The sequence below is a fragment of the Canis lupus genome, chromosome 7 (genome assembly GCF_011100685.1).
Source record: "Canis lupus familiaris isolate Mischka breed German Shepherd chromosome 7, alternate assembly UU_Cfam_GSD_1.0, whole genome shotgun sequence".
NCBI lineage: Eukaryota > Metazoa > Chordata > Mammalia > Carnivora > Canidae > Canis > Canis lupus.
The window spans coordinates 21,955,844-21,971,548 of record NC_049228.1 but is presented as its reverse complement, the minus strand read 5'-3'; positions in this window follow the sequence as shown (position 1 = coordinate 21,971,548).

The window sequence follows — 15,705 nt, the reverse complement described above, 5'->3', positions numbered from 1 at the left end:
CCTGGAAGCCTCAGACTCAAGAAGAGTCTGGACTCATCCTCGACCTTTTCTATGGGCCTTTACGAGTAATTTTGAGAAAGACTGAGGTCAGAGCAGGAGAGAAGAAACCCTCTGGGGGCAGGTGAGAAGGGCTGCTGAAGTGTCAGGATGGAGAAGAACTAAGAGAAACTCCATGATAGCTCCAATTGATTTTGACAAAAATGCCAAGATAATTTGAAGAAAAGTGTTTTCAGCAAACATGGCTGGATCAGCTGGATAATATCTAAGAAAAACTAACATTTCAACCCCTACCTCATACTATAAACAAAAACGCAATTCAAGAAGATTTATATATATATATATATATATATATATATATATATATATATAAAATGTGTGTGTCTATGTTACTCCTAGAAGTAGGGACATGAGAATATTTTCACAAATTTGTGGTTGCCAAATATTTCTTGCAGAGAACAAAATAACGCACTAGTACTGTCAAGAATCATGTATAAGAAAAAAAATTCATGTATAAGAACTGTTAAGAAAATAAAAAGGCATGTCATAATCTGGTAGAAAATATCTGCAATACATAGATCTGACAAAGACTTTGTATTCAGAATATATAAAGAATTTCTATAAATTAATAATAAAACTTCAAAAAGGATGTTGCCTTCTCTAGGATTTTGGTTGATTCTTGTCTCACATTTAGATTTTTCATCCATTTTGACTTTATCTTTGTGTATGGTGTAAGAGAATGGTCTAGCTTCATTCTTCAGCATGTGGCTGTCCAATTTTCCCAGCACAATTTATTGAAGAGACTGTACTTTTTCCAGGGGATAGTCTTTCCTGCTTTGTCAAATATTAGTTGACCATAGAATTGAGGGCCCATTTCTGGGTTCTCTATTCTGTTCCATTGATCTATGTTTTTTTGTGCCAGTATCACACTGTCTTGATGAGCACTCGGTGTCATGCTGTACGTTGGCAAGTTGAACTTAAATTAAAAAATATTTTAAAAATATAAATTAATTAATAATAGAGATAAACAACCCCACTACAAAGTAGACTGCAGACTTGAACAGGTATGTCATACAAACACAAAAAAAGGTATGAGGAAACAATATAACACATAAATAGCACGTAGCATGTAAATAGGTATTCAAAACCATTCTTTATCAGAGAATTGCAAGTTAAAAGGACAATGGAATACCACTTACTATTTCAAACCAACAGAAAGAGCTAAAATTAAAAAAGACAACACCAAATGTTGCTGAAAATGTGGAGCAACTGGAATTCTCATGTACTGTTGCTGGGAGAAGTACAAAATAGTCAATCACTTCAGGAAAAATGTTTGCCCGTTCCTTACAAATTTACATATGCACATACCCACATCTAATAATTTCAATGTTACATATGTAACCAAAATAAATGAAAACATATGTTCACAAAAAGACTTGTATAAGAATGCTTATTGTGGCTTTATTCACAAAAACCAAAAATTAAAAAAAAATCTCAATATCCTTAAGCAAGAGAATAAATAAAAGTATTTTAATTTATCCACATAACGGAATACTACTCATTGCTAAAAATACAAACTACTGAAACACACAAAATGGATAAATATTAAAACATTAGCTAACATATACTAAATCATTAGTCGAATTTAACTTAACAAAACAAATCCAAAATATTGCCTTGTGTAGAAGAAGCCAGAAAGAAAAGAGTGACCCTAGTGTGTGATTCCACTTATATGATACTCAAGAGCAGGCAAGACCTTTGGTAATAGAATCAGGTTGCTGGTTGCCAGTTGGATGTGGGAACTGACTAGACTCGTCATAAGAGAATTTTGTGGGTGATGAAAATGTTTTACGTATTGACTGTGACATTGTAAATATTTACCAAAATTCAGTAAAATGAATGCTGAAAATTTGTTTTTTTTTTGTTTTTTTTTGAATGCTGAAAATTTGTAAATCTCACATTATGTAAATTCTGCTTCACCAAATAGAATAAAGCTACACTAGAAAAATTTTACAAAGCAAATAATTCTTTAAAATTAACATTTCTTTGGAACAAGTTTTCATCCTAATATTTGTATATCAGTGAATCATCTAAAATTTATCATATATTTTGAATGAGATAATGAAGTCGGTCTTTGAAAAAGAAAGAAAAAAGCCCTCTAGTACTGAAACTGTAGTGCACTGATAATCCCCTCCATCTGAAGGCAGCTACTTCATCAGCTCACGCAGAAGTGCCGTGTCTACTTCCAATACTCTTCTCCTAATTCTACCTCTTGCTTGCTACTGTCCAGATACTGGCAATGCAGGCTAACAGAACACCTGACTTACCTGTATAATTCATCAAATGCTTACTCCTCCTCCTCCACAAGAGAGTAGTTTTGTTTTGTTTCACTTTAAGTGTTGCATGATTCTAGATGAGGAATAAATATTTTCTGGACTGCCTGGAAAAATTCTCATTACTGCAATACCTGATCATCTTTGGCTATTCCTGCCTCACATAATAAATGTCCTCAGCTACAGACTGAAGTCAAAAGCCATTACATATGATAAAATGTAGCTTTAATTCACTTTATTGATGTATTACTAGGGCTTTGCTCTTTAACCCTTTAATGCCAATATATGTGCGTTATGCTTGCACCTAATGGGTATCATCTCTCTTGCAGAAAACACAGCAGGTGAAACAGTTAGGCGTGAGAACCATTCTGTTTATTTGCTTCTCTCTGACCTCACACCACAAACAGTAAACCCCAATTTCAACTGATGAAGCAAATCGAATTGGCACCACTTGTTCTATATTAAGTTTTTAAGTTCCCCTTAAGTGCTTAATAAATAAACTATTAAGACATTGCCACCAGAAGTTGTTTTCACCCTATAATCTGTCTGGATTTAAAATCAGGCAATCACACTCTGTCGAGCAGAATTATAGCTCTTTTGAATACAGCATTCATCACTGTGTGCCTACAAGTTCTCATATCAGTGCATCATGAATCCACACAGCCCTCTCATCCCACCTCTACGAGGTGGTCACACAATTAGTGAAGAGAAACAGGTGTGAGAGCCTGAATCTGAGACATCTGTGGGTGGCTATTTAGACGTACATTCTAGAAACAACTCTACCATTAAGAAAGGATAAAGATGAGAACAGGAACTAATGAATAAAAATCAGAAAGACAGGAAGAGACTTAAGAAAGTCTAGTCAGTGTTTATGAACAGGAAGTTAAATGAAAGAGGAACAATCCCACTCTCCCACAGGCCCAAGCAGAAAGTCAGAAATATGCTGATGTCAGTACATAAGGCAGGAGAGGTCTCAAAAAAAAAAAAAAAGAAAAAAAGAAAAAAAAAGCAACATTACTAATGGACTCTCAAAGGAGCTAAAAATACTAGGGGTTACTGACTTCTGGCAAAAGAAAATGACATGTAGATTAAATGTTCTTCCTCATTCAGGGAGGGTGGGATGAGTGGACAGTACTTTTTTTTTCTGAACAACATGAAAGGAAATATCATTCACTGGAATTTTACCTATCTATATGGTAGTAAATCCCATTGAGTAAATGTTCACTTGAAAAATAGGAAGCTTTGAGTTATGTCACATTAATTTTGTGAATCCAAAATAGAAACTTGTTCGGGAATTTTAGAAAATCTAATAATATGCTCATTTATTCTTCAGTTCCACAATTCAAGGTCAGAAGAAAACTTTTATGACCGTGTCATCACCATCACTCACAGTTCTGACCTCCTAATATATTAGTCACCATCTATTGTGACAAGCCATGTTCTCTCTGACATAGGGAGATAGGTCCTTTCTCAAACCTAGATATAGCATTCTTTCAGAATTCTTGATATTCCTGATTTTGGCAACTATAGGGGGAAAAAGCATATGCTAAATAATGAAGTGTTTAAAAAGGGTGAACTTTTTTTTAAGATTTTATTTATTTATTCATGAGAGACACAGAGAGAGGCAGAGACATAGAGAGAGGGAAAGGAGGGAGCCTGATGCAGGACTTGATCCCAGGACCCTAGGATCACACCTGAGCCCAAGGCAGACGCTCAACCACTGAGCCACCCAGGCACCCCAGGGGTGAACATTTCACTATCACTAGAGAATCTATAAATTTCTACAGTCATCAAGCCTTCTACAAACTACCCCCTACATATAGCGATCATCTTCTCTTTAACATTGTCTGTATACATTATTTTATCTAAACCCAGCAGTTTCAATCCTCCATCTCTATGTAACATCCTGCATGGGCAAAACCAATACTGCTACTGATCCTCCACTAACAAGACCAACAACACCCAGAGTAGATTCATGGATGAGTACCACTGTAATTCTTTCCTTTCCACCTTGCCCAAGTACCCTCCGCATTCCTAAATTCACCCACATTCCAAAAATGCAAATGTTTATGGCACTCTCCTGTTTAAAACCTTCAGAGCTTCTTAACTTCAGGATAAATTTAAACTTTATACCATGCCATAGAGGAACACTCATGATCTACTTTTTGCCCACTTTCCTGGCTTCCTCTGCTGACTGTCCCCACAATCACTCAGGGCTCTCCTTCCATGGGAAGCTTGCTGTTCCCTGCACACGTCATGCTGTCATACTTTAATACTCTTCCTGAGGGATCCCTCTAGCTAGAGCACCAAACCCAGCCCCACCTCCAACACCCCAGCCAGGCTGATGACGCCTCCTTTGCTTTAACACTGTGCTCAAGCATCTCTCCTCCTTCAATTTCCTTCCTAATGCTCTCTCCTCAGTAATATGCTGCCTCATACTCTTCCTTCCATTTCTCTGCTCCCCCCACCATGAAAGTTATGTTTATGAATATATATTTATATTTCCTCTCTGTACTTTCATAGCACTTCATGTATCACTCTTGTATAGCTCTCACACCACACTGGCACCTTTGGTTTTTTTCACTTCTCTTTCCCATCTAGACCTCTTTGAAGCAAGTTCTCTGTTAATTTATTTTTGTGCCAATAGTGCCTAACAGTGTAGCTAACCCATAGAAGATATTTAATACATGCAGTGTAAATGAAAAAAAAATGATTGAAGGAAGAAGGAAAGAAAAAAGGAAATCAAAAAAGACGTGCTATGCATTGAATGTTTATATGCCCCTAAAATGCACATGTTGAAGCCCTAACCAAGATGTTATATCTGGAAATGGTACTTTGAGAATTAGGGTTAGATGAGATCATGAGAGTGGGGCCCCCTTGATGCGATTAGTGTCCTTATAAGGAGACAACAGAGACCGTGCTCCCTCTCTCCATGTGTGCTGAGGAGAGGCCATACGAGCACACAGGTAGTCATCTGCAAGCTGGGAAGAGAGCCCTCACCTGGAACTGATTCAGCACCCTGATCTTGGATTTCCAGCCTCCAGAGCGGTAGGAAAATAAATGTATGCTGCTTAAGCCCCTCAATAATAGTATTCTGTTATGGAAGGCTGAGCTAAGACAGGAAGTAAGGAATAAACAAATAAATAAATGAATAAATAAAAATAGGGATGATATGCCCCTTGTACACTTTCTAACCAATGGCTCAGGGCTGCAGATGATCAGCCACAAACAGAATCCACTGTGTGGTTCTTCTCTCTGCAGGGGTAATTGGCTCTCCTGGGGAGTCACATTATTGACCTTGCACTCCTCAGTACCTCTCAGTCTAATCAGAACTAACAGCACAAATGACAAAGATCCATTAAGCAGATGACTGTCTGGGGTAAAGGTCACAAAGATCCCTTCTCTTTACTTGAAAATGTTTTTTTTTTTTTGATATTTTTTTAAATTTATTTTTTATTGGTGTTCAATTTACTAACATACAGAATAACCCCCAGTGCCCGTCACCCATTCACTCCCACCCCCCGCCCTCCTCCCCTTCTACCACCCCTAGTTCGTTTCCCAGAGTTAGGAGTCTTTACGTTCTGTCTCCCTTTCTGATATTTCCCACGCATTTCTTCTCCCTTCCCTTATATTCCCTTTCACTATTATTTATATTCCCCAAATGAATGAGAACATACACTGTTGGTCCTTCTCCGATTGACTTACTTCACTCAGCATAATACCCTCCAGTTCCATCCACGTTGAAGCAAATGGTGGGTATTTGTCGTTTCTAATGGCTGAGTAATATTCCATTGTATACATAGACCACATCTTCTTTATCCATTCATCTTTCGATGGACACCGAGGCTCCTTCCACAGTTTGGCTATTGTGGACATTGCTGCTATAAACATCGGGGTGCAGGTGTCCCGGCGTTTCATTGCATTTGTATCTTTGGGGTAAATCTCCAACAGTGCAATTGCTGGGTCGTAGGGCAGGTCTATTTTTAACTCTTTGAGGAACCTCCACACAGTTTTCCAGAGTGGCTGCACCAGTTCACATTCCCACCAACAGTGTAAGAGGGTTCCCTTTTCTCCGCATCCTCTCCAACATTTGTTGTTTCCTGCCTTGTTAATTTTCCCCATTCTCACTGGTGTGAGGTGGTATCTCATTGTGGTTTTGATTTGTATTTCCCTGATGGCATGTGATGCGGAGCATTTTCTCATATGCATGTTGGCCATGTCTATGTCTTCCTCTGTGAGATTTCTCTTCATGTCTTTTGCCCATTTCATGATTGGATTGTTTGTTTCTCTGGTGTTGAGTTTAATAAGTTCTTTATAGATCTTGGAAACTAGCCCTTTATCTGATACGTCATTTGCAAATATCTTCTCCCATTCTGTAGGTTGTCTTTGAGTTTTGTTGACTGTATCCTTTGCTGTGCAAAAGCTGCTTATCTTGATGAAGTCCCAATAGTTCATTTTTGCTTTTGTTTCTTTTGCCTTCGTGGATGTATCTTGCAAGAAGTTACTGTGGCCGAGTTCAAATGTTAACCTCTCCTTTAGGAGAAATATATGGGGATATTAAGGACTTATGTGGGGTCTATAATATTCAAGAAATCCTAAATTATGAAAAACATTCATAATAAGAAAAACTCCTCAAAATTGATTTAAACAAATAAAAGGAAACACCATATTACATAGTGGTATCTCTACTTCCTTGCTTCCTATCCTGCCTCCCCTCCCCATCCAAAGTCCAATCATTCTACCATTATTGAGGAGATTTTCCTAAAATTACTCTTCTTCAAAATTTCAGTGGTTCGGGATCCCTGGGTGGCTCAGTGGTTTAGCGCCTGCCTTCAGCCCAGGGTGTGATCCTGGAGTCCCAGGATTGAGTCCCACGTCGGGCTCCCTGCATAGAGCCTGCTTCTCCCTCTGCCTGTGTCTCTGCCTCTCTCTGTGTCTCTCTCTATCATAAATAAATAAATAAAATCTTAAAAAAAAAATTCGGTGGTTCATCATTGCCTTCATGATTCAATATAAACTTGCTGGTATCCAGGCTTTATAAACCAGCATTTACCATTTTAGCCAAAAAGAATAATAGCAAGCCCTCTCTGACTTCTTCCCCTTTGTATATGGTTTTCCTTCTATCTCTCACATCTCTCCACCCTCAACCACCCATCCCCTGGTCATCCTCTAGTTCTTAGCTAATGTGCCATTTTTCCCCAGAAGCTCCATCTGATTCCCCCAAGCTGAGTACTTACAACACTCCTTCTACTTCCCTCTAGAAAACTGTAATCACATGTAATTTATTTGCTCATTTCCCCTATAGGCAAGACACTCCTGTAGGGCAGAAGCTCTGGTATTATCTATGCCAGCCACTGGCAAATAGTAGGTGTTCCTTGGATAATTTTTGTTAAATGAGCAAATTAATAGTAATTCTTTAGAAGTTGTGAAGACTCATAAGTCTAATGACAGCTCTACATTTTTCTGTTACTTTATGGTTGACTGAGTGCTTCACAACTCATTATCTCATTTAAGTCTTAACTCAGTAAAGCAGGGCAGACAATAATCCAACACTTTTAGTTGTTCACCCTATAAGCATGTAATTTCTGTTCCATGTGGGAAAGCCCTAGTTTTCTTCTGAAGTCCACTCCTCTTCCAAGGAGCTAGAACTAGTCCTGACTGGTGGGAGGTAAATGGTGGTGGTTTTATCAGCCTGTTTCCCCAGAAACAAGCTATGAGGCAAGGCTTGAGCGTGAACATGTTATTGGGAGGTATGATACCAGTGCATAAAGGGTGAAGGAAGAGGGAAGTGAGGCAGGGAAGAAGGGAAGTAACTAAAAGTTGATGCTTCTGGGTTGGTCACCATTTCACAAAGAGACACAAAATTACTGAAGCACTCCAGATGTCTCCAGACAAGCTACACCGAAACCTGTGCTTCCAGAACAGGCCATCACAGGCAGAACATCTACATACTCCCAATCTCTGGCTCCCACTGATTAAGAGCTTGGCCCATAAGGAGTAACTTCTGGGAGAAGCCACAGACTTAGAAAAATGGCATGGGCTTACATGGACTGACCAGGGTCCTGCCATGGCAGCAAATATCCAAGGGCCCAGGAGGCAAGAAAATAAGAGAACAAATACAAAACAAGGAAGCTACAGTGGAACTTCCAGGGACTGGTTTCAGGGCTGGCATGTGGAACATCTGCTGATAGAGGGGAAGTGGTAAGGCAAGAGTTTTTAGGGATATTCTTAGAGACACAAGGAAAACATATTATATATTGTATTTCATCGATTGGATAACTCAGGATGCATTTCACAATAAATAGCCTGTCATAATCTAATTGGCAGTGTTGTTTCTTTTGTGGTGCTATATAAAACAATGGTGCATCTTACAGCCAACGACACCTTAGAATCTGTGGAATACAGCAGGCCCTGTGTTTGCCTTCAGACATTTGTGTATGATTCTGTGATGCTAGGAGCTGCATCTCAGCCCTACTGCCACCATGAGAAGAGATAATCTGGTAGTCTGAGGATACAGAACGGAACTATGGAAAGAACCTGGGTCTTTTCAGTGAGGTCTTCTCCTCATCTGACAGATTAAGGGTTGAGAATGGAGAGCTGATGTGATTTTTCCAGAGTCACACGGACAACAAATGGAGCCGACACTTTAACTCACATCCTTGGTATTCTTTCCCATTCAACTATAGCACAATATTCAGTACCCTGCACAATTGGCCTACTTACTGCCCAATCAATCTGCTAATCTCTTCCCATGTGTCTTTTTGGTCTCCAATTGTCTAAAATCTGTGGTTTCCTGAAAACAGCCTGTTTTCTCATGCTTCTCTAGCTCCTAACATTTTAGAAAAGTTGGGGGAAAGAATAGTGAATAATGCTAGCCTACTAAAAACTTACCACAGAGAAATCAGAGAGATCTGGAGCTTTATACCCAGAGTTTTAAAAAAAAAAACACAAAAATTGTATATATTTAAGGCACATCTCTCTAGCCTTTTAAGCTTCAGTATATGGACAGCAGTACCACCTTTCCTTCAAAACACCTTGGTGTCCCTGTCAAAACCAGGACAGAGTGCATGCAGATATAATATTCAAGCAATGAAACAACTATTATGTCAGGTGCCCAATCACCAGAAGACATTCAGTATGGCCACATCTGCCAATGTGTGCCAGCTAAACACCATTCCTCCACCTGGCTGCATATCCCCAGTCAGCTCCAAAGCTCACAATCACAGCTACTCAGTGACTTTTTCCCAAGTAATGTTAAGAAATTTACATTGGCTGGCTTTGGCTCATATTATTTGTACTTGCAAGCATCTCAGCCCAGGTAAATTACTAAATGTCAGTGGAAGTTTGAAAAATCAGAAAACAATGTCTGTAATAATTCAGGTCCTGATTACTCTGAGATGGGGGAAGTGATTTATCCCTAATTTTGCCAATATGGGCAAGCATGAGAATAAAAACCCAAATAATCCAGAGAATTCTATTGATAAAGCAATGTAATGATTTAGTAGATTACTGCCTAAGAGAAAGGATTTTTTTAAAAGCCCACTAGGGCAAACAAGCACTCTATAGAAACAAAGCAGCTGGTTTCTACATGTGGGTGCCTCCAGCATTTGTGAATCTGCAGCTGGCTGTGAATAATCTGGGTCTCATTTCCCATCTTCACTAGAGGAGCTGCATGGCTTGAGGTTCCCAGTCACCCCACAGCAGTGAGTACACTAGGACAATATCCCCAACATGCCAATAATTCCCAACTCAAGTTAGCAAACATGATCTTTTTTTCTTTGCATCTACTATCATGTGACACTCCTCTGGTCCCTCCCCCCTCGATGGGAAGATGGGAACTGAATACACTTAGGAATACCCTTCTAATAAACTGCTCAGGATGGAAATTAAGCCAATGACTTTTTGTCTGAAACCTCCAAGGAAGTCTGATGTAGAGAACCCAGACCACTGTCCTTCTTTCCTACCTGGGGACCTGGAGTAGGAATGTGACAGAGGCACCCCTTGCCATCCTACCTTTCTCCCAGCTCTCCAATGGCATGGAATTAAGTAAATATGTGTAAATGTGTGCAAGGGGTGCTACAAGCCACCTGCTGGAAAGTTCATAAAATCTGGTGTTCTTATGAGATAAATTGCAGGTGTTTAGTTCATTATGTTCTAAGCAGAACCAAGGGGGAAAGAGTAGAATATCATAGTGATTGTAAGTGCACTTAGGGTCCTTTGCTGTGTGGGAGCTGCCAGGTGAAGAAATGTATTAGTCTTGCTTTTTCTACTAGCCTCCTCATGAAGTAATCACTTAAATGGGTTCTCAGAGTTCAGGGGAATTGGAAGACCAGCATTAATAAGAGAAATACCTTGAATTTTCTTTCAAGGCACTCCAGTGGCTTTGTGGACATTATTACATTTACCAAACCTCCCAGGTCTCAGTGCTTCCACCCCAAAATGATGTCAGCCCCACAAGGGAGGAAATCTTCCCTTACAAACAAGAAAAAAGCAAAGCAGAGGATTTGAGACCCACCAGGTGTGGTTCTTGCAACTTCTGGAGTCCAGGATTCTGAAATCCTTGTCCATCAGTGAACATTTCAGTACTTTAGAGTTCTTTTAGGAATGTTAAAAGGAAGATTGCAGTGTTGACACCCAAGCCCCCTCTCTGAAGGGAAAACATTTGGAGGTCAACCTACATGTCAGTCTCCTCTTTTCCCATGCCTGCTCCCCACAGCTCTGCACACATATACCCTTGGGTAGCTCTGAGCTATTTTAGGCTTCAACCTCATCTGCCTTTCACATTAGGCTCTGCGTTAATTATGACGCTTCAGTGAAAACGAGCCTTCTGACAGTCTCAGGCTTGAGAATGGAAGGAGGAATAAAGGCAAGTCCAATTATGGGCTGTTAGCCCTAATTAATGCCCACCTCCTGTGCTTGGTATTCTAGACACAATCACCCTACTATTGGGGAGAAGGACTCAATTCACTCTGTGGCACAGGGACCAACATATTAAGGCAGTCACTTGCTGGTCCCCAAGGAACATGATCTTTCAGGAAAAGAAGCAATTTATATGCAATAACCAGAAGGAACACATAATCCTGCATTTCTCCTTTTAAACTGTCTTTTGACATTCTTGCAGCACATCTTCTTTTAGGGGACAGAAAGTACAGCCTTTTAGAAACCAAAAATCCTTTTCCTTCTTTGGTTCTAGACCTGAAGCCAATCAAACAACCAAATACACACACACACACACACACACACACACACACACGGGTATTGTGTGTGTCTAAATTAAGTACTTTAATAGGCTCTGCAAGAAATATTAGGGCTAAAAAATCAGGTTCCTCCTTTCAGAAATATGTCATAAGCACAAACTTCACTAAATCAGAATGTTTTCTGGGCAAGTAATACTTCCCTGCTGCTTTCTGAAGGACTTCAGCAATTAATTCTGCAGGGAGTAAATTCAGATGAAGAACGAGGCTGTTGTACAGTCCCTGACCAGAGCCCTATTTAAAGCATTAAACTGTTCAAGTTTGCAGTGACTTCTGCTCTCTGCCTGTCCTCCCGCTTTCTTTCCTCTCTGCGGCTTCCATTTCACCCTTTCCATTCAATGCAGTTGCACAGATGGTCCCTGAGGGCTGAGTACACAGCAGCCCTGGGCCAGGAGCTGAGCAGATACCAAGTGAGCCACAGTCTGGGTTCCTTCTTCATTCTGTGACTGCTTTCTCTGAAGTAGCCTCCTCCCCCACTTCTCCTTGCCCCTGATTCACAACTTGCCTACCAGCATTTACTGTGGTTGGAAGTTATCCTGCCTGTTCACATGCTTATTTGATTATCGTCTGTCCTATCAGAAAATAAGTCCCAAGAGGTACTTGGACTGATTTGCCTCTATAGCCTTGTAGCATAGTCCTTAGTATAATGCAAAATTTGTGTTTGATAAACGAACACGTGAATGAGAATCACATGTCTAACGTTTAAGAATATCAGAGCTATGAGAAAAGTTAACATAGCTTAATATATGACCAATTAATATTTGTTGGTAGAGAAGATAGGATACTGCTAAAAATAGTGAATACAAAGATGAAAGACATTGTCTTTAACCTCAAAGAGATTACAGTTTAGTAGGGGCACACACACAATTCTTTTGAAGAGCACTTATAATAATGCATATTAAGACACTGTAACAGTCACTGGAAGATATAAAACAGTCTAAATTTCAAGTGACACTTTACTTAAGTAGAGAGATTTACAGCATATATGAAAAGATAACTAATAATATCAAATGCCAACTGACACCAGCCATGTGAATCATAGCCTCATGGACCACAGAATGGAATGGCTACCATCACCCCTTTAAATGGTTCAAAGACCTCCTTCTTCTTCCCACACTGTTAAGAGGCAGACCTGGCCTATAACCATGAAGGTGTTCCTGAAGATAGCTCTGCAACTATCATTGTACAGGGACTCTCAGGAGTGAGGAAATCATTCATCCCACTCACCTATTCAAAGAAGGCTGTTTTTTACCTTTATGTTCTTCAGAGCACTTAACACACTACCAGTTTGCAATAAATTACAGTTAGTAATAACAGCATTTTTATTCTGAGTTTTATTATTAGAGGCATTAATTTTTAATGTTTGCTATGCTCAGATATGTGTGGAAGACTTGAAATGTATTTAGTAACAATAACTTCCACCTTCCAAGCTCTAGTGGTAGTATAGTGGGATATAAGCAGACTATAGCACATTTAATGCTCCGAGTAGAATAAGGCAATGAGAAAGAACAGGAATGTGAAGGGGAAAGCTTTGAGCTGAGAAAAAATATATGCTCTGTAGGATATGAGACCCATTAGGCCTCCACCTGCAAATCAGAGATGTATTCTGTGGTCTAAAAGATCTCTCTGACCTAGCCTAGCAGGGCAGACTTTCATAACCCTAAGGTAAACTGGCTCAGAAAGACTCACTCTGCATTTAGAACATTCTTAAGAAGAGATGAGGACACTTTCTGTGGTGAGGAGATACAAGAACCACCTCATTCCTCCCCACATTTCCATGCTACAGGCCTTCTGAGGGCTCTGAAGGCTGGTGATACCCACCAGTTCCAGCTCAGGCTGACAGATCACCTTCCTCTGCTTCCTTCCCCAGGCCAGACTATGCTGGATAAAGAGCCTTTCCCTTGTCTATACAGCAAGATGGCAGCTGGGGTGAGCAGCTCAAGTCCAGGTTCTACCCCCTAACTCCTGGTGTGGTCTTGGATATCAGTCCTCTCAGTTTTTTTTAAGATTTTTTTTTAAGATTTTATTTATTTATTCATGAGAAACACACAGAGAGAAGCAGAGACACAGGCAGAGGGAGAAGCAGGCTCCCTTCTGGGGAGCCCAATGCGGGACTCGATCCCAGGACCCGGGGATCATGCCCTGAGCCAAAGGCAGGTGCTCAACCATTGAGCCACCCAGATGTCCCAGTTCTCTCAGTTTAAATGATGCTTTCTCAACCCTGCCCTAAAGACACTGACCCCAAATTCCTGATAAAGGTAATTCATTGTATAGAGAAGCTGCCACTGCATTTTCACAAAGGAGATTGGGATGTACCCAAATCAGCCTCCGAACTTGGCACTTGGCCAGAATCTGCTATTCTGTTCGACCAGGGCCATGGAAAGACTAAGTAACCAAAGGCCCGCTTCAATTTCCAGGCTCCCTGATGCATGTGTGATCAATGATTGTATAATCACCTCGTTCATCAGCTATTCTGGTCAAGATAATCCCTTGAGTTAAAAAAAATTATGCCATTTGAATTTACTGTGAACATCTGAATATTTACTTTCAAATACAATAAAGCACTGCACATGGACTTTGAAATGAGTATCTCCTTATGTGCTTTATGTGTTGAATCTACCAGCCAGTCATGGTTTAAATGTACATTCGTTACCACAAGGGTAAAATGCTTCAAAAATTAATGGTGATTGTGAAAGCTGTTAATTTTAAGAACAAAACTAATTATTTAGAACTTCCAAATTGCTAAATAAATGGGAAAATGAGAAAATTAATGGAGAGTTAATATGAGTGTGTTATCTGGACCATTTTAGGGAGAGCACTACATCCTCCCACCCACAACTACAGATGTTTATTACAATATAAATAACCATTCAAGGCAGAGTAATAGAGATTACATAAAATTGTATTTCTAATCTTCTCTAATTTTTAAAAAATTCTTGCATTTATAACATTAAACAAAATAATCTGGAAGAAATGTATTGGCTATTTAGTTACTTTCTTTGAGGCTATGCTTCCTACTTGTCCACTCACTTAAGCTGAGCATGAGCATAGTTTTATAATTTGGTGGTGGCTTTATTCAACATTAGGCCAAAATGTGAATTCCATGCACCTCTTGGGCTTCTGTTCCTGACCTCCCCTGTCAGCAAGAATGTAGCCACTTCCCAAGGAAGTCTATACAAAGAGCCTAAAACAATTAGTAAGGGATCTCTCCAGGTGCAGGCTCCCCACACTGCTCTTCTCCCTTGGTAATAAGTTTCTGTTATTTCTAAGTTACAAGGACTGTCATCTGCCTCCATCATATTCTGCACACCCAGCTTATGGTTACACCTTTCCAGCACACATGGCTCTACCCTGTGACATTGGAAATAGCTCAGAGTGCCTTCTTCCTCATGCTTCTGTCCAGAAGTTCCAGGCCCTCCCTTCTTGCTCCTGCCCAGTTTAGGAGTCCAGGCTTCTCCCCACTATCTTCCTTTGCCCTCAGCCCATACAAGACAGATGTACCCTTGTGCCTGAGGGGAAGACTCACAAGCCTGTACCTGTCTATAGTGTGACGTTTCACATTTAACTGATCTCTAAGGTCAAAAAAGCTTTGAATTTGGAGAGCTCAGTGTCTTCGTTTCACTGAGTCAACATTAAAAGAAAAGCAAATTCTGCTACATCCTGAGTCCACACATGGCCAGGAAGAAAAGCAGCAGGCATTGACTCCAGCTCTCTCAGACAGGGCTGTGGTGCTCCACAGACACACTTATGTGACCCAACCCGCCCGTGCCACCTATCACGGCTACCTCCTTAGACATGTTACAACTTGCCATGGCAAAGCATTGCCTGTGCAACCTAGAGCAGTAAACATGCCAGCGTAATTAATGTCTTAACAACTTATTACAATCCTCAGATAATTAATCACAAAAGCTAAACATGCCGTCTCACCCTCCTAATGTGCTAATGCTCTAATTATTATGCCTCAATTAAGAGGAAGTCAATGCTCCTTGCTTAGAAGTGCATGCTTAATAAGGGCTCATTCATGGTTCCAGCAAACAGTAGCATGTGTAGGGAGGGAAGAGAAGAGATTTTTTTTTTTAAGATTTTATTCATTCATCCATGAGAGACACAGAGAGAGAAAG